Genomic DNA, 23262 nt, shown 5'->3' on the forward strand with positions numbered 1-23262 from the left:
CTTGTAAAGAAGTCACTATGGTGGCAGCATTTCTACTGGGTTTAGAGTCAAGTGCTGCTCAAACGCAGAACCACTGGAGTGAAAGGGATATGTAAGCAGACACAAAGCTCTGAAGTTTCTTTGATGGTGCGGTAGGACTGCCCTCTGAGGTGGAAGAAGACTGCGGAGTTGCCATTTTTAAAGTTGTAGGTGAGACTCTCAGCTGTTCTCACAAATAAAAGTGGAAGTGCAGGACTTGTCTGCAAGACCTTGCTTTGGACTGGATTTTAGTCTGAGTCTGGCCTGGTGATAGAGCCCATGAATTCTTATTTTAGAGCCTATAATACTTAGAGCCTCCAAATACTTATTTTCTCTTCATTTCTCTCAGACCTTCATAAACTGCATTGCTGCTGCTTGATTTGTTTCCTTTCCTGTTTGGTTTGTTTGGGTTTTTTCCATCAGCTTATGTAAACTTGAGCTAAAGAGTGTAGCGTGGGTTTTGTATTTTATTAAACAGCTTAAAGCAAAACCCCTTTATCCGATATCTAGACTTCCTGATCTTATTAGTAGTGTCTTGTTCATGCATCACAATATTTTATTATGCAGTACTGATGTACCCTGTACCAGTGTTGCTTGTTTATTCATCTTTTACTATAATACCTGTTAAACTGTAATGAACGCTTTGAGCTAAGTTACCATTTTAATAAAGCTGTGCCATGATATTTAAGGAACAAGTCTAATGCCTTAGAATGCGTCAGCCAAAGGCAGAATTTTTGTTCCTGCACATCATTTATTCCAAAAGTAATAATTTCTGGTAATAAGAAAATGAAAATGAGATGATGTGTGTTTAAAGACATCAGGGTTGTGGTCATGGAGTGAATTGTTTGACCATAGTCCAAGTCTTTTTCAGCAGGCTGTCTTTGAGAAGCCTTTTTTTCTTCTATTTTTCTCCCTTGACAATGGCTAAAAGCATGAGCTTTAGGGAGAGCAGAAGGCTAGAGCAAGCCTGTAATGATTATTTGACAGAATATTCTCCCACCAGCTAGCCATTTTCACTGTAGGACTTCTAAGGCTGAATTTGGTTTCTATTCATTTAATGGCTTATTTTGTTGTCAGGAAACTGTCTGTGGAGGATCTACTATCACTGTGCCTTCTGTTGCAGATTTCTTTTGAGTCTCTCAAGCAATGCTTCCCACCACCTCTGATTTCAGGGCTTCTCTGAGGAAAAAGACACTGACCTGATTTCCTCTGATATTTAAAGCCTCCCCTGTAAGTCCTCTGATACCAATACATACACCACTGAACGGATGAAAAGAGGTAAGAATAAACATCCTCAAAAACATCACTATAGTGGATGAACAGTGAAATAATGAATTATGCAGTGTTTGCGCACAGTAGAATATCATGCTTGTGTTCTGTCATTCTCATTGTAGTAGATTATTGTTTGCCATGTGCAAGTAGAGCAAGGTTGAAATACTAGGTGTACCTTATGTCTGCAGTTTCAAGAAGAATGAACACTGTGTTGAGTTAGTGAACTTAATTCTGCTTCTAGAGGAAAAAAATTGCAAAAATACTTTAATTTAGGAAAGTGCACAGGAACCTGAATTTCCTTGGTGTTGAAGTCTTCTAAAGTTACCTACTCTAAATAGTAAGTACCATAAATATATCACTACTGCAGTGATTTTTTTGTCTTTTCCCTGTGAGGATGCTTACATGCATATATATAAAAGGAGTTTACTAATTTTAAATGATAGTAGTAAACTGGTGATCTGATTTTACAACATGTGCCTGCTATGTCTAAGCACACAGGCTGTCTGTTAAAGTGTTAATGCATTACTCATTTTCTGAAGTTACACACATGTTCTTCACTCAAGGGCTGGGTGGGAGCCTTAATCTTTGTGCTCAGTGGTTCCAGGAAGGTGTTGTGGATGCAATCTGGCATCTGTGTAGTGCCAGATGCAGGCCCTGTGTATCATTAGTTAAACATTTAAATGGAAATCTTCCTTGCAAAAAGCAGAAAAAAACCCTTTACTTAGCTTCTTTTAAAAGCAGTTGTAGGTAACCTCACTTATAGGTTAGCAACAATTTACAAGTTTTCTGTCTTCTCTGAGTGTAGAATTTTCTTAGCCTTACAAAACAAGCTGTGAGAGATGGAGGAAGGAAGCATGAGAAATACAGGTACATTGTTTTAAAGAGAGCATTGTACTTTAAGCTTAATTAAACTGAGAATTTCATGTTGTTGCTCTGCTAGAAATAAGAACAACTAATGTATGTTCCACTTTAATGGGGTTTCCTTTGAAAACGTTTTTGCATGTGCTCAAGACAGCTGCATTTGCTAGTCAAGAAATAGATGAACTGTCTTTCACTTGGATTCATTATCCTGGAGACCACTGCAGTTGTACGGAAGATACAAGGTAACAGTGCACTTTCTAACTGCCCCAAACCTCTCGAATCAATTTTTTAGACCATGCTTTTTAAATTTTCTCATTATTAATGTCATTCTAGGGTGCTATGTCTATTTATTTGAAGTAACATGCAAATTTTACCTCAAGTAGTTTGAGTTCAAATAGTTCCAAGAACAACATTAATTGCAGTGAATTCTGGCCACTTTTTGCTTAGGCTTATCTATGAAGGAAATGTTTCCTGAAACCTCTTACTTGAGAGGAATTACTGAATCTTTTTTGTTTAAAACAAATAAAAACCTTACCTTAAAGGCTACACTGCTGCTTACTTGCTTACTGATTTGGGGGGAAATAATGTCAGTGGAAGGGGTATTAAAATATTTGTTGAAACTGTTGCTGTAGTTTATAGAAATACGTTTTTTATTAGGACATGGTTTAAATGTTTCAAACAAATGTTTTAGTTCAGACAGATCTGATGTTCACCTTGTTTCTTTCCCTGATCATCACTAAAAGAATCAGCCAGCCTTGCAAATTAATTGCAATTAAATATTAATTCAAAGGACTTTTTGGCTTTTATCTACCTGGATATGTTCCTCATCAGGATGTGAATTGCTAACTTGCACCTACTATTTTTCTTGCCTTCTAAGGCAAAAGGATTTTGCTAAAGTATTTGAAAAGTATTTGAAACTAGTAAATGAAGCACAGGCATTGGTAGTGATGGCGGACGTGTATTTCTCCACAATGACCATTCTCTGCCTCTGGCCTTTACCATGGGGAGAAGTTGTCTCTTTGGCCTTTATATTCATGTCTTCTTTATCAGGTTTTCCAGCTGATTTGAAAATTATTTCCAAGTTCGGTGATGATTTTTATGATATTGGTACTTGTACATCCAGATTTAATTGCAGTAACTTCATCATTCTTGTTTCAGATAGGTTTTCAAGCTCTCCTGCTATCTCATAGATGCCTGGCATGGGCTCAGTTTAAAGTCTTCATTTTTGTATTCTCCCAGGGTTTGAAAGAAAATACAGAATCATCATACCCTGTGTGATTGTATTACAGTTTCTAGGGATAGCTAGACACTGCCAACAAACAGCCTTTTCTACTGAGCATGATGCTCACTATAACACATATTAGAGAACCAAACAGGCCATTTGCAATCAATGGAAAAAAATAGGATGCTAAGCTTCAGTGAGCACTCAGATGATTGTGGATCAGTTGTGCAGAGAATTTGCAGAAAGTTAAAACAGCTTTTAGTACATTGGCTGTTTACATGAGTTTAATGCAGTGGATAAGCTGTTGATGCCTTTTGCGATTGCATTAGGCCTTGTATCCATTCCAATCTCCTTGGCTTTACTGCAAGGACCAGCACAATGGTGTTTGTCTCTTCTGTAGCCCCCATCTCAAAACTGGCAGGGTGTGTGTAATGAACAGAGTTGGTTAGCTGCTGCCTCTAACAGGATGGGGCAAACCTTAATTGGGAATGCAGGCCAGGTGTAACTGGGTGTAGCACTGTGGATATTTATTCTTTGAGCTAGCCAGTAGAATCTGGTTCTCTGAGAGACTGGGAGGAAAGGTAAGTGCTACTGCTGTTGTAACTGATTTTGGTTTTTTCATTGGCCTTCAATTTAAGACAGCAGTGACCTGGGCCTTTTATTGGAAATATCTAATCTATTAAGCAGTAAAGCTTAATTTATACCTTATAATTTAATTAGTGTGTGATTATAAACTCACTTAAATCAGGAGCTTATTTCTTCACAAGATATATGAGAAACCAAAACCACTTCCTGAAACCTTATGGAGGATTAATTTCCTACATTGCATAATCCTATTGATCCTTTTGAGTGAGCATCCTCTGCTACCTATAGCAGTATCAGGTATCTTGAGAGAATGTACATCATTTCATAGACTGGAAAGCTTTTTTTTTGTTGGTTGTTTTTTAAGCATCTGTTGTGTTATTGTTGTTTGCTTTTCACGGTAGTCTCATGCTGTGGCAGCTTTGTTCAAATATGCAATGCTTGTATTATTATGTCAAGCAGCAGGAGTTTTTTGATCAAAATGCTGAAATGCCAGAATATATCTATTCTTCTGCTTGTAGGGCTTTTGGTCTACCATGAACCCACAACTCAGTGCTGTTGGGAATGACAGTACACATAAATGGCAATTAAAATCTTCTGAAAAACGAGAGACAAAACATACTCTTCATACTGTCACCAGAAGTTGGGAATAAAACTCTCTAACATTGTAGTTTCAGTATTGGAAAGTGGCATTGCGTTTATTTTCATCACTGGGTGTGAGGGACGTATCTGCCCCTAACCCACATGGAGCAGCTACCTAACAGTTTCAATCTATATAACTTATACATATTCATTATATTTCCCCAAACTCGTGCATGTATGCTGAACATCCCTGCAAATTTTTTTTCATATTTAAAGCACTTCTCAAAGCTTATTTACATCAGAGTAATGGGTCTTTTAAGAGTCTTTGGTGGTTGTTTGGGGAACATACCATTCCTCAAATTACTCTTTTTTGGTCACAGGCCTCCAAAAAGTTTCTTCTCTTTGGGTGCATCCCAGTGATGTGGTCTGGCCAAGATATACATTCTTAGCAGCCTTACGTTCTCAGGCCCACAGTCTTAAAGGCTAAGATAACCACTTGCACAAATTAATACAGGATTAATACAGAACTAAGCACTGTCACTTAAAGCTGAAGGCATTCATAAGACTTAAACACTCTTTGTTACAATTAAAGATTTTCCCAACAATGCTAAATGCATTTCTCATAATAAACAGCAAAGCATTATTAATTTGCATAGATTTACTCTAGTTTGGGCTTTTTCTTCTCAGATGAAGTAGAAGGTCTATGTTTGTATCCTCAGTAATATTATATAGCTTCATATTGGTGATCACAGTAATGATGTTCAAGGAGGTGTGTTTCTGAAGAGTAATTTTAGTCCTGCTGTGGTTATAGTACCCTATGACACACAAAAGACTAATATGTTCACCTGCTGTTCCTCCCGACAGAGAGTTCCTGCAGCACAGCCACTTCTTCCTTCCATTAAAAAGTTCTTGCCTGCATGCCTGACTTTTATTACCATTATAATGTAAAACAACATGGGTGAACTTAGAGAGTAGTGAAATATAATAATTGTGAGAAGGCCTTATCCAGTACTCCAGGATTTAAATGGATTTTGGCTGTCAGTATTTCTCCCCTCCACCTGTCAAACTGATTTTCTTATTGGCGTTGAAGAGCAATTGTCACTGTTCATTTAAAGCAGATAAATTTCCAAATATGTTTCAGGCTTGTTTGTAATATCTAAGAGTGAACATCTAAAAAACCACTTGCCTAGGTTACAATAGGAGTCACTTGGACAAAATACATTTGTGAATATGTACAGATACAAACATATATATGTCGTTGGTGCTTTCTCAGGAAGCATTTAATAATTTATTTGCCTGGATTATATTGTTTTGTTTTTGTTTTTGTTTTTTTAGTTCATGGAAGTTAATGAAAAGGACTGTTCTTAACGAGAGCAAATATCCTGTAGGATTCCACGTGTCTTAAGATACAGTACTTGCTTCTTCACTGCCTTGCACCTTACATTGTTTTATCCTTGCACAGGAGGAGGTGTCAAATATTATCAGTGCAAAACAGTACAGGCAATGGCAGAAGAGTGGATGACAGCAATACTCAAGACAAGCACGGCCCTAATTGTTTCTTGCAGTAGCATCATGCTCATAAATAAATGTATGTCTTCTACTAAACAAAGTAGAGGGGTTAGTTTTATTTCTTGGGATGTAGACATGATGGATCACATGTTGAGCCTTCTGATGTTGAAACAAGCTGGTGATTTATAGTTTGTCATCTATAATTAAGAGTTCCCAGCAGATGTGTTTATTACTCTTACATAGCACCATGGCAGTAAAGCAACACTTGCATGCAGTGGTTGCACAAGTATATGACTGAGAGTCTCAGCACAAATGAGTTCAATCTCTAGCTCATAACTGACTTTTTTATTGCCTTCAAATTGAACTCATTTTCTTTGACTGTAGCATGCCAAGTTCAAATTAGTGTCCTTATCTTATGTGGTTCTAAAACTGATTGACATAAACTCACATTTTTGCTTTATTGTCTTGTAAATTGGGAAAATGCTTTAGGAATTCAGGTCTCTAGGAGATAAAGTTTTCCTGACTTTCTTATCTGTATTCTGTATCTTCAGATATCTGCATGATTTTCTCACTTCTTTTGACTGCCTTTCCCCAAGTACCCGGGTGAAATGGGCAAAGTTGATTTGTATTCATGTATTACTCTACAGCTACAAAGCTGAGCCTGAGTGTATAAATTTTAAAACCAGAATATGTTATTGCTTTTCTTTGTTTGATGTTTTTTAAAATACATTAACTTCTGTGGTTTTTGTTTTGTTTTGTTTTTTTTTTAAATGAGTGATGATGTTTGATGGGAGGGAAGGTTATTTCCAGACTAGTGAGATAGCATACTGTTGCTTTGATTTAATTATGTCTTCACAGCTTCTTTCTACTTTTCTTTGGTTCAGAGTAAATATTTAAAAACTCACTGTTTCAAAATCTTTACATTTGCTTTTACACTCACCATAAAATTAAATGCCTTCTAGATCTAATAAATTGGATTGACATACTTTTTAATTATATAAGTGTTTGTTGGTGGAGCCAGGTGTAAATATGAATTTAATACTAGGAAAAAAATTTAATGTGATTTCTGGCAGTACCAAATCTTCACTTTCTAGAAAGAATAGTTATTAGTCTCATTTTTTGATTGCTAAATAGATTTGTTTGATGTCCTATGTTTATTCAGGTTGGTTCCTGCTCTTGCAAACTGCTAGCTTGTTTTCTATTGTTGAGAGAGCAGCAGGAACTTATTATTTAGAACAGAATTAAATAATACTTACAATTTAAAGGAGACTTCCTACATTCTGCAGCAGCTAATCTTTTTACACTTTTCAAAATGTTATTGTCATAGTGAATACCTGAGACTTTGTAAACAGTTTTCTGCAGCAGTCAGTAACAAGTGTTACTGTACAGCACATGAGAGATCAGTTTTTGCTGGAGAGGTAAAAGTCAGTGCTGAGTAAAGGGGAAGGATCTCATCCCTCAGTCTGCTGGCAGGACTCCTCAAATACCTTTTATTATTCTGCTCACTAACAACAGAAGCCCCCCTTCTCTCATAGAATGTTACCTTAAGCCACATAAAGCGAAATTCTCCAAATAATCACAAATAATTTTGATTAATTCAGTTCTGGCTTTGAAGACTTCTAGGGTCTGATTTCATATCAAAGCCATATAAGCTCAGTTTTACCTTGGCATTTTTGAGCAGAAAAACTCAAGGAGTAATTCAAGCACTTAAGTCCCTTTGAGCACATATATGTCCCTGGCCTGGCTTTCCAGCTTCTCAGGGAATCCTGAGGGCAGCTCAGAGAGAGCCCCTACTTTGCATCATGGAGAGACTCTTCAGCAAGATTTATCAACCAAAGGATTTACCTGGAAAATAAACTCCTTTGAAGTAAGGCTGCAGCTTATTTTCTATTGCACTGACAACTGCAGAATGCTGGCAGTTTTTCTGTTACAAGTTCAGCCCAATACTGATATTTTGAACGGTCTTTGGTAGGACGTGAGAAAGGTGCAGGAGTGAGAATAACCAGAATGCCTGCAAGTGAGCTGAGCAAAGTCAGGGAGCAGAGAACATCAGGTTTGTTATGAGAGGAATTGAATTCAGAGTTGCTTTTAAAGTCTCAGGCACTTTTCTGCTGAGAAGTGCTTATTCAAGTTCAATTTGAAATATTTTGCAGAAGGAAGTTTCTAAAACAAAAAAACCCTTTTGATAGCTAACATAACTATATTAACATTGACATATAATAACAGTTTGTGTCTAAGATAATTGAGAGTGACTGTTAGAGTCAATATATGAAAAATGCCTTCCAGTAGGATTTGGGAAAGAACCAACTGTCAGCATTTTGCAATGATTAAAAGTGCATCTATATATTTGCCATCTCTTGAGGGCTGTTACAACTCAAAACAGCACTGACTGTCACCACGAGGAATGAAAAATTTCTCTTTAAAAGAAGTCTATTTTTTGCTTGATACTCTTGAGTAATTCTATGTAATAATTACTCTCAGTGGCTACAACAAGTGTACCTGGTGTATGCCCATGGCCTGTTTGCGTCCTTCTGCTCATGGTGCTGTTCTGAACCTCTTGCAAGTTGTTTGGGCTTCCCTCTTCATTAATTAGTATTGGACTGAAAAACTATAAAATGGTGGGGGGCTGTGTTATGGTTGAGTGCAGAGAAGAAACTGGTTAGTGACAGTTTCTTGAAGAGACAACCATATAAAGGGAAGGGACCTTCCCTGATTTATTTATTCACCTTCCTATAACCAAAATGCCACTTGGGGATTGCTCTGTTGGATCAGGATCAGTCCCATTTCTTCCTGGGGCTGTTTAATGAGGGGATAGATATTGGTCACTTTTTGAGGAAGAATCTGTGTTAGGGAAATAGAGTAAATCTTGAAGCAACTGAAAATTGGCCGAACTCAGCTGAAGATGCAAGAGGTGGGTACCATTGGGTGGTGCTGCTCTGCAGGGCAGGTCTCTCCTCCAGCAGCTTCCCTGGTACATCACAGACCTTCAGCAGAACCCTGGAGCTTGGGCTGGGGCAGGGGAGGAGGATGCAGCGACCTGTCTGTAGGAGGAGGGGAACAATCTGTGTAGAAGCAGGAAAGATGGAAAATAGTTTGATATTTCTGTTTAGACACCTGTCTGGAGAGGGTGTTTTAGGTGGAAAACTGGCTTTTACAGCTACAACACCCTTTTTAAAGATGAAGGATTGCTGTGGAGAGGAGGATCTACCTAACCAAATGGGGCAACAGCACCTTTGCCAAAAGGCTGGCCAGCCTGATGAGGAGAGCTTAAATAAGGGGCAACTTGGGAAGTAAGGATACCATACATGAGGATGCAGAATGGCGGTTACAAGAGACACCTCAGAAACAATGAAACAGGGCAAAAGACCCCTGTATAAAATGCATGTACCTGAATGTGTGAGGCCTGGAAAACAAATGGGAGGAACAACCGCTCTGGTTGTGGTCACAAAATCTACAGTCAGGCTGCATCACTTGTGAAAAAGGGGATTGATTTATTCCCTCTACATGTCACGTGTGTGGCCATATCTAGGCCACTACATGCAGCTTTGGACAAGCCCCCTTCTCAGTGCAAGAAAGACATTCAGCAGAGGCCCCCATGGTGGTCAGGGTGGCAACGTTTGCCCTGTAGGAAGAGGCTGAAAGAGCAGAGCTGGGAGCAGGGACATACTTAGGGGTTCTTAGCAGCAGGCCTGCATGCTTGTGGAGAGGTTACTGAGGAAAGCGACCAGCCACGTGTGGGCAGGATGTGAAAGGCAACTTGCAGAAGCTGAAATAAAGGGTTCAGACCCCATGTGAGGAACAAATATTTCCCTATGAGGACAGGGAAGCAGGCTGCACTCACTTTGGTGCATTTTACGTAGTAGAAGTTGGAATAGCTGCAATTTATCACAGTTCTGTCTTGGTAATCTAAGGAGAGTCAGGAGTGATTGACATGTACCTAGCTGATCTTATCTTCATGTGTGGATCAAACGTGCCATGTCATCTCATGGGCTTTGGGGAATAATATCATGAACTGCTTTATGCTTGTTATTTTCTTAGTCATATGCAAAATTGTCAGGGAATGTAATGCTGGCCTTTCTGAGGCTGTATCTTTTCTGTTCACAAATTCACAAACGCAGTGGATATGTTGGCCTTTCTTAACACCTTAGAAGTGTTCCACTCTTTTTGTTTTAGAAGGAGGATTATAATAGGAGGATTATGCTTGTAGAAGTCCAGGGAAGCTAGTTCAGCATACAGCTCTCTGCAGTTATAATTTCGTTACTAAATCTGGTCTTTCTCATTTGTTAACCATAAATGTAGAACATAGGAATTAATTTTGCTCAAATAGTATCTGAATTTGCAGATGTAGGGATTTCACCATTCTAAATATAATATTTTGATTTTTCAGTAAATGAAAGCTATATTATATGTTGTGGGAACAGTGCCTTGATCATGCACTTCACACACTTAGCATGTCATAAATTATTTAGACAATTCCATTTTAATATTAGAGATGTGACAGTTCTATCTAAAATAAAACTTCAGTACAGACAGATTCTGCCAGTCTGGCTTTAGGCGTCTGCCTAAAGCTCTAATGTAAGAACTTGTGATGTTTCAGCTCAATTTGTAGAAGCTATGTAGGGCATTCAAAGTAAGAGATAATAGGATGGACATAGCAGACTCCTTCAATCATACCCAGTCCTCCCACAGTACTTTTTTGCTCTTCTCAAGTATAAATTCACATTCATTTCAGAGGAATAGAGATTTCAGAAAGAACTTATACTTACCTTATACATTACAAATAAAATTTGCTGCTGCTTTGCACATACTGATGAATTTACCTTGGATTTTTTGAGTTACATCAGCCCGTGAGCCAGAGGATGTAACAAAGGTTCATCTGTTTCCTCACAGGAAAGTTAGTGCAACAGAATGCTGATTCAATTATCTCCAAAAGAAGGTACATAATTTCAATGGTGAATAACTTTCTAGATATTCTAATCTATTTCTCTACAGTACAGCATCAGCTTTTGCAGACTTTTTTCTTGGCATCTTCACTAGTTTGACTTGGCCTTGGGATGTGTTCTTGTCCTTGATCTCTTCTTGCAGAGATTTAGTTGCTAATTGCATGTTTGACAATAGAGTTACATATTTGGTACTGGGGAAAAATCTGAAGCAGACTTATGGAATATTTCAGCCCTCTTTTCATATAGCTTGCACCATACCTTTTTTTCTGTTTTGTCAAAAGAATTCGTTCTGTATTTTTCCACTCCTTGTGGCTGTCTCTAAATTGTTTCTTATGGGTGGTAACTGTTGTTGTTCTCTGTCTAGAGTAATGTATAGAGGTGAGTATTGTTTCCAAAGAGATTCACAGAGTAGTTCACACATCATTTCTTTTATAAATCAGTTTGGGTTTTAGACTGGGTTTATATTTTTAGTCTTGGTATGAAATCTGCGCACCTACGCACAGGCAGTTACATATATCCTGTGCTTAGTTTGGGGAAAAGGACCCCAGGGACCAGATTATGATACTCTGCTTTTTACTGTACTGGAACATGGGAAAGGTCACATTTGGTAAGGTCACTGATTTACCACTGAGTTAGTCTCTTCATTAAGCTCCAACACATGGCTAAGGAATTAAAAACTGGAGCACAGATGAGGCTGAAGAGGTGAAGCTCCAGTCAACATGGTGGGCAAAATGCTGAAGACCGGTTTTGGGCCTCTTTGTTCTGTCCTGTGTAGACTACCCTGAAGATGAAAGAGTTTGGTCACATATTCAATAATAAGTGTAACATAAAGGCTTTGGCGGACAAAAAGAGCTGATGATGTAATGAGGCTGTTAAAAAGTCAATGAAAAGTGAACCCAACCTTTGTGTAATCAAAGTGCTTTACAGACTTAATCCCCAAAAAGAATTTGGAACTCTATGAGCGTATTTTGGCTGCATGGTTTAAATGTGAACACTATTCTGATTTAAATGTGCAAAAATCATGCATAATAGATATTTTTCCCCTTAGCTAAAGCCTGATGAGACTGTAGTTTAAATGTTTGACTTAATAACTTAAATCAGTATTTTACAGGGGTTTGCTATCACACTCTTGATTGCTCAGCTACCTTGATGTTTTAATTAGATGGCTGAAGATATTTTCAGTCTGATCATAAACATGAATATGTACCTTGCTGAATTTGTCAGGCATATGAGTTTCTTCGCTTTCTTAGGACTGGTGACAGGTTAAGCACATCTTTGAATAACTTCTGTAATTGTGTTTTTTTTTTTTTTTTTTTACCTGTACAGTTGGACAGAGCAAAGATGACCTTCGATTTCTAAGCTGATAGCAGTTTGCCTGATAAAGAAGGTGAGGGAAATCTAAATATCTCATACTGGAGCTTATAAAGACCTCTAGATAACCAGCTCTGGATGGTAAAATGCAGTATTTCTTATGTGGGAGTACCCTGATGGCTTTGGTGTAGGTTACCGAATGTTCTCCTTTCCACATTTGCAGATATTGCTCAGAGAGCTTGAGCACTGCCCTGACTTTGGCTGTTCCCAAACACTGCCCTGACAAGGTAAATCTAGTGCCGTATTTGGAATCATCTGGAATGTTTATGTATGAGTAAGAACAACTGGGTTAGTTGTATTGATTTGTGACTAAGTCATTCAGCTATTGATTCAATATGTTACTGGCAAGTAACACACTGCATTGCAGAGTTATATGCCTGCTAATCAGCTCTGTTGTTCACTACTGACTGATTTGGTTTTCCTTTCTAATGGAAGCTAAATCCTTAGCTGGAAAAGGCTGAAAACATATTTCTGTTGCTACCTCTCAGTTTCTAACCCTGACATAACACTTGCTGTTGGCCTGGTTCTTGCCATGCAGCTGCATGCCAGGGGCAGTGCAGTTGGTGTTGAAAGTTTCACTGGGCAGACAAAGTTCAGAATGCTTTAGAAACTTTGCAATATCCTCTGAGAAACAGGTCACTTTTCTGATCAGCTGTATACTGTATAGCCACTTGGTCCTCCTGGCCCTCATCTGGCAAAGCACGATGGTTTTGGGTATGCAAGGAAACAGAGCATGTGACTTAGAGCCTTAGTGCCTGCAGTTGTCTGTGTTTGGGTGGGTGCTTCAGGGACACTCCCTCTGCAGCTGGGCTGGGCTCTGCAGCAGCTTTTCTTCTGATTTGTACAGTTGCATAATAAATTCATGAAAAAGGCAGAATGGATATGCTATATTAAACTATCATTGTTCTGTATTTGTCTGGCTGCTCCTATGGGATTTCACTTGTACTTGGTTTTTAAGCAGGAAGCTGAAGGGACAGCCCCTGAGATGAGTGCCTGCAATTGGCACTGAGGTTCAGGGAACAGTGAGCTTGTAATGTAATGCTTTTTCATGTCACTTAAGAGGGATCAGAAACCTAAGATGAATGAACTTTTTTCTTTTTTTTTTTTAAGCTGTCCCTTTCTTCTTCATTTCTTGCAATAATTTTTAGGTTCTGTAAAAATAGTTCCAAGTTATGCACTATTGAGTTCAAAGGCCCTCTTGGAGAAACTGTGAGAATACCAAACTTCTGCTGGCTCTTGTACCTACGCTTTTATGAAAGTTCTCTGATTGCTAAAAAAAGCTTTATTTGGAGGGAGAGACTTGCCCTCAGTGAATGTGTTTGACTTTCCCTAAGGCTATTAAGCAGCTAGTACCTCATTGAGAGACCAGGGGACAAATCATGGTACATTACTACAGGAATTCTGCTTTTCTTTGAAATATGGAAAGGCTGCTGCATCAAAGAAGTACTAAAGGCTTTTTATTTAAAAGGGTTTATTAGAGGTGAGATACCTCTAATAAAAAACCTGTCCTTGTTTGAGTCTCAGTGTTTCTGTACTGAGTTATAGCTGTAACAATTACCCTTGTACATTTCAAATTACCTCAAAAATTCATGTAATAAGGAATTTTAAAAGAATATTATTCCAGTTACCTTTTCTTTTAAGGGAGCATGATGTCTTATGAAACTATAGTGTTTTGGACTAGAGGCTTTTTTTTTCCAATGAAGGCTTTATAAAACACGAGTATGTGTTTTAAAGTACAAGGTTGGCTTTTGCTTCCCTGTTCTAGAAACTTAAGATATATATTTGAAAACCAAACTTCTAGAAATGATGCAAAGATGATTTTTATCATGCCAAACATATTTTAAAAAGTGCGGGGTTGTCATATTTTGAAAATATATGTATGTATGGATTGGTTGAAAGCTTTAAGTTTAGTTCAAGGTATATGTTCTAGGTAAAGTGCAGTTGATTTAGTAACTGTTTGGTATGCGATAGCAATCTGAGGTTTTGCTTGTTTCATTTAAATATTTAATTCTGAATTTGTTCTACTCCAGCTGTAGTGAAGATATGAGGAGTTGAGCAGCAATTACTGCAGTTGTCACAAAATTAATCATTAATGTAGGACAGGCAAAGTGAAAATTACACTTTCAGCACTTTCTTTCTGGCCTGACAGATACCCTTCAATTTCTGCTGCTGTCAGTTACATATGTTCCCCTTTGCAGTGATGGACTTTCCCTGGGCTTCAAACAACAGGCATGAACTGTGAGTCACTGCTTGCTGGTGAAGGATGCAGACCTTGCAAAGAATTCAGCTTGGCTTTTAGGGCAGGACTCTGAAGTTCTTTCTTTTGCCTCTGGCAGAGAGGTAAAACGAATGAGTGCAGTTTTCTCCTTGTGAAAATAAAACAGATTTAGCTATTATTTGTAGTAACAACTATCTAGGACAGTTGGTTTCGACCTTATTGATTTATGAAACGAGGAAGAATTAAATTCTGCAGTAGAGTATTTAAAATATATTGAAACCATTTGTTTTTTAAACCCATGTTTTTGCATTGTAACATTTTTGAGTCACTATTTTTAATTGAAGCCAAGTGCTGAGTTCAGAAAGAAGAAAGTTACATTGGGGTTGATTTGTTAGGAGAAATGACTGAAAAACTGAAGTCTGTGCATGAAACTGAAAATTATATCAAATAATTTACCTTTTTTTTTTTTTGGTTGTTTTGGTTACAGGTTTTTTGGAAAAAAAAGAAGCTGGGAAGAGGAAGTACCCAGAGAGAAATTTATTCTAATCCTCCTATTTGAAAGTCCCTAACCCCTCCTAAAAAAGGAAGAAATCTGCTGTCTTACTGTGCTGGGTGTTCTAGAGTCTGCCTGACAGGCGGCAAGAAGTCTTTTGATGATCAGAGAGTTGCTTTTGAAGTGGGAGAATCTGGATGACTAATAGCTAGGACCATTTTCAGTGATGTGTAGCCTCACTGATGTGTAACAGGAATAAATATTTCATAAACTGGGTGATGTCTCAGATTTGTGTTTCTTGGTTTTGAGGATGCCATTCCATCCACCAAGTAATCATTTTAATTGATGTTCTCTAAGAATTGTTTGCTGAGAAGTCTTTGTGTAAGTGTTTGCTTTTAATCTATTCTACCAGAAACGGCCTGGAACAAGCTGGCAGATGCTTACAGTGACTGTGCTCCTTTCCCTTTTGCCTGGTGCTGAAAGTGGGAAGAGAGCTGGCTTAGATATGCTGCTGTCTAAAGGAAGAGTTTATGGAATTCATGAGAGCTAGGAGAAGAGATACATATTGAAAAGCAGAAGAGAAAATAAGGGACAATTACGTAATCTGCTACTCTTATTTACTTTAGCTAATCTTAAAGCCATTAGCTGTTGTCTGTATACTTTTATAGTGATTTTGCACTTAGTGATAATCTCTCACATTAGAAAAGGAGTTGATGAAATAACTGCAAGTCTTGACTCTTTCTGAAGAGCAGTCCTGACTGTGCTCCCTCCCAGCTTCTTTCACACCTACTTGCTGGCAGAGCATCGGAAACTGAAAAGTCACTTACTTAAGGTAAGCCCTATTTAGAAACAATCAAAACATCAGTGTGTTGTCAATGTTATTCTCATATTAAATCCAAAGCACAGCACTGTGCCAGTGACTAAGAAGAAAATTAACTCTATTCCGGCCAAAACCAGGACAGCAATGTTGGTTGACTAGACAATCCCTTGCTTTGTGTTGGTGTTTGGGCAGAGATTTCTGAGAGGTGTGAGACATATGGATAGCAAGGAATAGGACAAATTGAATCTGAAACCCCTTTATGTGTGTATCTGAAGTAGAAACAACATTGCCTTTATTAATATATTTACCCCCCTTCACACACTTGATGTGTCACTTGGAAACAAAATAAGAAATCCTTTAGTTCATTCCTCTGAATCATGGCTGCTCAGCCTGCAGAAGCTGCACTCCATCAGTGATCCTGGGGGAGGTGTATGTGTGTAGGTAAAAGAATTTGAAAATTCCAACAAACTAATTTAGCATTGATTATAAACAATTTACAGACTTCTGAGTGCTCCTTTGACACACCTGCTGACATTGCACCTAGGCCATGTACCTGCTTCACATAGGAGAACTTCCTGCTTGTGTCTCATCTGAACTTTCCATTTTGCTTATAGAAGAGCTAAAAGTGGATTAACTTCATTGTTCCATTTAAATCTGACCCTTTATAAGCCATTTTTATGTAAATTTATTCTTTATTCAAGCAGTATACTTATTTTTGTTGTCCAGCAATTTTCTCAGTTTTCATTCAATTTCTCAACCGACGGCATATGTGAGGATGAGCCTTGGTAGAATGTGTACCACCAGTAAATCCTTGCATTGCAAATTTGCTTTTGCAAGATCTGCAGATGCACATCTAGATTTCTTCTCTTCCCTAACTTTTGGGAAGTGTGGGAATCAACTTCTTTCCTGCCTGGAAGATGGAGTTACATTATTATATTGTTAACTATAAGCTGGATGAGAAATTTGGGCTGTATTTTGACCAGTCATTCTTTAGGATTGTTGACTCATCATTTATGAGATCAAACTACTACTTCTCTCATTTTGTAATATGAATGGGTGAAGGGAAGAGGAAGCCTTCTAAGTAATTAATTATTATAAAGAATCCATAAGAATTTATAGATTGCTTGCTTGAGGTTGGTGACTCAAGACTTTTGGCATTCAGTCCATCACTTCTGCATTTTTCTACATGCAGGGGATAAACATAAAGTAATTTTACATTCCTTGAAATCCTAACACTCTTAGAAAAGTGTGTGTTTTTGTTTTGGTGTTTTAAACTGAATTGTACATTTTTGAGTCACAACGTTGTTTTTCCTGTTGGGAGGAAAAATTAATATATGAGCCTCTATCCATTTTTCATTCTAAAGTAAGAAGTACTAAACAATTATATGTGCAAAGATGTGATTTTTTTATTCAGCACAGCAGCATGCTGGTCTGCAAGTAGATTGGCTGATTTAAATGGTGGTGTTTCTGAATACTGTTAGAAGAGTTAGAACAAATTTGGAAGGTCATGTTTGATTCTGATGAGGCTACAGCTGCAGAAAAGTGTTCAAAACATGTACAAGTTGCAGAACATGGCCTTCTTACAAATGGGTAATTATGCAGATGTGAGTGTCGTCTTCCACGTGTGGAGATGTCTTCCTTCGGTAGAGAAATGATGCATTTTAGTGGTATACCACCTTATATCAAGGTGGTGTGCAGAACATTTCACCTATTTTCTATTTCAGAAATGGATTGTTCTTGCATTTATTTCAAAATTCTATTCAATGGGTTTGTACATAAAATTGCAGAACAAAGATTATTTTTCTTGGTTATCTGTTATAGGCCATTCACAAGTAGGTCTTGGAAATGAGGGTTGGAAGTCATTAGGAATAACACCTTTGTTCTCTGTCGTGTTACTGGGTAATGAACTGTTTGTTGAACGGCAGTGGTGAGCACCTGATGGCCACCACCAGCTGATTCTCCATAAAAATGATAATACTTTTACAGAAATAAGTATTGATTTCATTTTCCCTCTGCCTTAGGGAATTATATGGTGCTTATTGTTTATTATCTCTTTGGCTAACAGAAGTTGGTAGTGGAAACACTGATAACATAGATTCCTGAGTCTGTCAGGAGCCTGGTGAATAGTCTGTTGGATGAGCCTTCCCAAGTCCAAAGGCCCCTGGGTGTGGGAAGTAGTGCTGTGTTCAGTGCTCTGGCAGCCAATTTTTTTTTTTTTCCCTCCTTTCCTATCTGTGGAGAAATACAGTAAACTTGAATTATGAACTCTCTTAATCCTGACTGGATAAGGAGTGTCCTTCTTGCTACCATAAACTTTCTCTTGAGAAGCCTTTGCCTATTACGAAATCGACACATTGGTCTGTAATATTACTGGTTCTGCAACTATGTATGAGAAAGGGATCAGTCATCCAAATTACGATGCTTAAGTATTTTTGATGCTTAAGTAGGAAGAAGATAATACTTTCCTTCACCTCCTCTCAAGTATTGAACCCGAAACATTCTAAACATGTTTCTTTCCTGTTCATCTTGACTTTCTCAGACTCGAACTCGCGCTTTTTCTAGGAAGTCTACCTTTGTTTTGTAACTCTTTGTGTCAAGATCTGCCCTAAGCTGAAGATCTTACTTGCCTCTGGCTCTTCTGGGAGCTCAACTGTATCCTATGCAAAATGTCTTATTTCCACAAAAGCTCAGTCTAACGTTATACCTGTTGTTTCTGGACAGATTTGGGTTGATATATCAAAAATAATTGGAAAAATACTTTGTAGTACTGTTCTTTGCCTCACACAGGAGGTGTGATGTCAACTGAAGAGGGAGTTAAACATCAGTCTTTATTCTTTACTGATTTAAAGAAATGAATTATTGCACAGAGGTGAGGGACAACTGTTTCTTCTTCATTTGAACTTTCTGCATGTTGCTGTGAATGTGGGCATGGGGCAAGATAAATGTCACCTGATTTTTGCTTAGCCCTTCAAAATGCAGCATGGGCCAGGGAGCAGGGGAGCAGTACCATTTAAGAATATGGACTGGAGCTCTGGCTTCCCTTTTAATGGTCAGTTGTTCTTCAGCCTAAAAAACTGGTCTCCTGCTTGTTCATTGTGTTCTTGATAATGATGTTTCTTTCTACAGAGGGCTGGTAAGTCTCTTTTTTCTCCAGTAGAGTGCTGTCAGAACATTGTCCTAATCAATGGAAGGACAGAAAGAAATCTGTGAAACAATCGCAAGAGGTTTTGTGGGAGGAGAGGGATTGCTGTGACTGCTACACGTTCATTACCCTCTAATGAGACAAGAAATGTATTGAAGTATCTAGACTTTCACAAGAAGTAAGTTGGCCTGATGGACAGGAAGAGAGAGAGATACATTTTTATAAATAAATTTCTATCAGTAAACATGATTTTCTTCATCGAAATGAAGTGTAAACCAATACTATGTTAAATAGGATAAATGTTAGCTGGATGCAAATGTAAACTCAAGAGTGTTTTTTAATATTTCACTGAAACAATGGAATAATGTTTATTTCTGATGACTAAATCCATTAATAGATCTATTTCTTACTAACTTAGATGAATGAGCTTTTCAGGCAATTTTGTTATTCCCTCAGGACATGGTTTCCACTTGCCTGAATTTTGCTCTAATTAGATGATGACACAGTATCCTAATAGTTTGTTTTTTTTTTTAAAGATATGGGACCTCTGCAACTAGACAATAAGTTTAGTTTGGCTTCTTTGTTTTTAATTAATGAAAAGAAGGTCTTTTGTTTGAAGAAATCAGATGATATTATGGGGATATGAAGTATTTAGTATCATCCCAGGTAGAGTAGAACAGATAGAAGAACTTACGGGAACTGCCTTCTGCAGCAAAGATCTTCCATGCCTTCTAAATTCAGTCTATGTTCTCCATTTTTGTGGCTCTTGAAATACTTAAATTCTTATTTTGCCAGTTTAAGAATCGCCCCACTCCCTAACTGGCTCTCAAACAAAACTGATTGTTTGAAGTTCTATTACAAAAATCAAGGGGTACTGAGGAAGCTGAACTTTTTGGAAACAGTTTGCTAGGTGTAGTTAATGGAAACCTATAGAAAGGTTGAGTAGATGGTACAGGCTGCTCTTCATATTCTGTATGATAGCTCATGACTGTAATGTGAGCTACTGATGAGGGGCTGACATGGGAGGAAACAATCTGGCTTTAGATAATGGATCTGCAGGGAAAGAAAAAAATCCTTTTAAAATCAGCTACAAAGCTGAGGCTACAATGACAGGATGCATTTTCCAACAACTGTTTACTTAAAGGGTTTTTGCCTGACATAAGGCATCACTCTGTTTCTTCCACCTCTTTCTGTGACAGCGCTCACTACTGTCATTGCTCTGGTTCATGAGCACACCAGAATGAGAGTCTCTGGGTGGGCATTACCTTGGTTTTCTTACTACCTGCTGCATGCTTGACCTATGTAGAATCATTCTTAGTACATGTCAACACAAAAGAATGACTTGTCTAGCTTTATCTAGAGAATAATGTTGGGTTCCTCCATTTAAAAATAAAGACCATAAATCTTGAATTATGGAATGATAAGGTTGTATCATTTAATGTAAGGAACCAATGAAGGTCATCTAGGCCCTGCTTGAAGCAGGGGCTGAATTAGCTTCAGAGTTAAGTCAGGGTACTTATGGCGTTGTCCTGCTGAATTTTAAATAGCTTCAAGAATGTAGATCCCCAGACCTCTCAGGGCAATCTGTTCCAGTGCTTATCCATGCTCACTGTGACCCTTTATTCCCTTTTATATCTAGCAGTAATGTGCAATGTCACAAATAGTGACTATTGTCCTTCTCCTTTCACTGTGCTCATCTGAGAAAATGGTGACATCTTTATAACCCCCATGAGGTAGAAGACACTATATTTATACCTGAGATCTTGAAGTTAGGTTTGATCTGAGTAGAATTAACAGGTAATATTGAGAAGGCGTGGAGAGTAGAGATTTCAAGCAATAGAGATGGAAGCAGAAGTCTGCTGATTGGGATTTGGGATACAAAGGCTCAGTCTCTTGCTCAGCTTCAGTCAAGGTCAAAATGTAGATCTTTCTGCCTCTGGCAAAGAGACACTGTTAGAACTTTAGTTTGTCAGGGGCAAGGCCAGGATTTCAGCATCATGTGAGTTTACAAAATCTCCAGTGCCAGTATAGGGTACAACCTAACTTTAAGAACTATCATGAGACCAAAGGTTTTCATGGGCATCTGTTTTCATGGGCAATGATAAGGTGATATTAAGTAACTATTTGCTTTCATAAAATATGTGACTTGACAGGAATGTTGATATGGGTTTTGACTTAGGGGAAATTGATAAATCAAGAAATTTAAAAGCAGTTAAATAGTCTTGAAATTTTGAGAATAGGCTCATCAACTGCATGTAATTCTGTTTTAATTCCATTTTCCCTAAATGAAACAAGCCCTTTACAGTCTCATTTTGAAAGAATACAAACAGTGAGTTCAGCAAATGAGGTGTATAAATGTGTGAACAGGACACAAAATGTCAACACAGATTTGGCCTTTTTTGCTTTTGCAGTTGTCACTGCCAAGGGAATAAGTGACATTCATCATTGGCTTCAGTACCATAATGTGGCATTCCCCTATGGCAGTATCCCAATGAGGGAGGCAGAGTTTCAGAGCGAGAAGAGCAGAAGTAAATATCTCCTTTTTCTCTCTTTCTTTTTAATGAGTGCTTTTGTGATGTTTTCCTTTGTGTGAAGCATAATCTAAGGCAAGTAAATTAAGTGCTGGTGAAAGACTTTCTTCTAGGGCAAGAGTTTTCAGCAGAGGGGAGCACAGAGAGCAAGGATGCCTCAGTGGCTACAATGCAGGTCTTTGAGAATGGGGCTCATTTAACTTCTTTCTCTGAGAGTGATTTGTTATTAAATGATTCTTTCCTCACTACCTGTGCTGTCTGAAGGGCATTGAAAACAGAAAGCTGGAAGGCTGAGAAGGGCACAGACTGTTAGGTGTTGAGAGCTATGTTGATACTTGTATGATAGAAATTCTGATTTCTAGTCCCAGCATCCTGGTGGAGTGGTGTAGGAGAATTGCCCAGGTTCAATGGGCAAAGATCATCCACTAGCCTTTATGCAAGGGAATGGTACTACCTATCACTCTCTGGGTACAGAAGTAACTTGAAATCAGGGTGAAGAAGGAGAGGTCATACCCTTTTGGCAATTTCAAGGTACATAGCTTGAGAGGTGATCTGGATCATGACATCTTACTAGTCTTTCAGAATCACTAATAGGTGCTGAGGTGAAATGCTCCCCTGAGCAGTGCTAAATTCCATCAAACCTGTAAATGCTGAATTGTGTTCAGTCTTGCACAAGACTGAGATACACTGCACTGCCTTATCTTGAACTTCACTTCAAAGCATTAAAGCAAAAATTGAAAGTTTTCTGAAAGTTGATCTTGTGATTAAAAAGAAAAAAGCTGAAAGGGTTGGGAGGGCTGGCTTTTATGAGTCTGTGTGGGGAAATTTGTTTTCATTGTGTCTCAATTGCAAAAACTTCAAGAAACTGCTTTTCTATTGGAGCTGGCATGCCACCACCTTTATTGTTTGGTGTACCTCTGATTCCATCCGAGTCACCTATTGGGTATATGTGCTCTTTATTTCCTGGCAAGCAGGAGAGTCATCCTTCATATAAGCCATGGTGATGAATTGTCTGGAGAACATTGGAAGAATATAAAATTTACTCTAAAGACGTTAGGTATTGCTCTGTCTTTGACCTTGAGGTTTCCCAAGTGTTGGTTGCATCTGTCATGATGATGACAGAATAAGAAAGAGGAGGGTTATTTTCCCATTGTTAACCTGGTGCACAGAATGGGGCGCACTGTCATATGCTGGATCACCCAGACCCTACTCATGAGTATGTGCATAGATTTGACAGACTTGCTTCAGTGTTAACCTCTTTTTTTTTTCCCCCCTGCACATAATAAAGATATTCAGCTGTTTAGGAATGAGTATCTTATTTGTATCTCAACAGTAAGTTTAAGGGGTTTTTTTTTGAAGCTCTTATATCTGGTCTCGATGAATTACAGAAATAAATTGCTTATTTGAATGTAAAACTATCTGATTTCGTGCCTAAGTTTATGCCTTATCTAACTTTTATGTATTTTCAGTCCTCATAGATGCAAAAGTTGAGACTTCTGTACACCTTGAGCTTGGATTTCAATAAGTTTTATGTATTGATTTGCAGCAATGAAGGTCTTTTATTTTTGTCAGCTAGTCCTTTCTTAAGATTTTTCTTGGAAAACTTACAGTGATATACTGTCATAAAAGAAAGAGAAGAGCATAACTGGAATTAAGTGAGTTCAAGATAACTTTTTGGTTGCTACATTTGGTTTATTC

At 38.1% G+C, this 23262-nt stretch overlaps 1 long non-coding RNA gene across 7 annotated transcripts; it reads left to right on the forward strand.

Annotated features, from left to right (window-relative positions):
• Nucleotides 1-1171: 1171 nt before the first annotated feature.
• LOC138105855 (uncharacterized) lies at nucleotides 1172-15346 on the forward strand. 7 transcript variants are annotated; one of them, XR_011148739.1, is made up of 8 exons: nucleotides 1172-1296; nucleotides 2302-2393; nucleotides 6000-6125; nucleotides 10937-10982; nucleotides 12316-12376; nucleotides 12524-12587; nucleotides 14559-14598; nucleotides 15066-15346. It is a non-coding gene; the product is annotated as an uncharacterized lncRNA (long non-coding RNA). The 7 variants fall into 7 exon arrangements; XR_011148735.1 differs by lacking the exon at nucleotides 14559-14598 and having other exon boundaries at nucleotides 1175-1296; XR_011148738.1 differs by lacking the exons at nucleotides 10937-10982; nucleotides 14559-14598 and having other exon boundaries at nucleotides 1176-1296.
• The last annotated feature ends 7916 nt before the right edge of the window (nucleotides 15347-23262 follow it).

Source organism: Aphelocoma coerulescens, chromosome 2 (assembly GCF_041296385.1).
Source record: "Aphelocoma coerulescens isolate FSJ_1873_10779 chromosome 2, UR_Acoe_1.0, whole genome shotgun sequence".
NCBI lineage: Eukaryota > Metazoa > Chordata > Aves > Passeriformes > Corvidae > Aphelocoma > Aphelocoma coerulescens.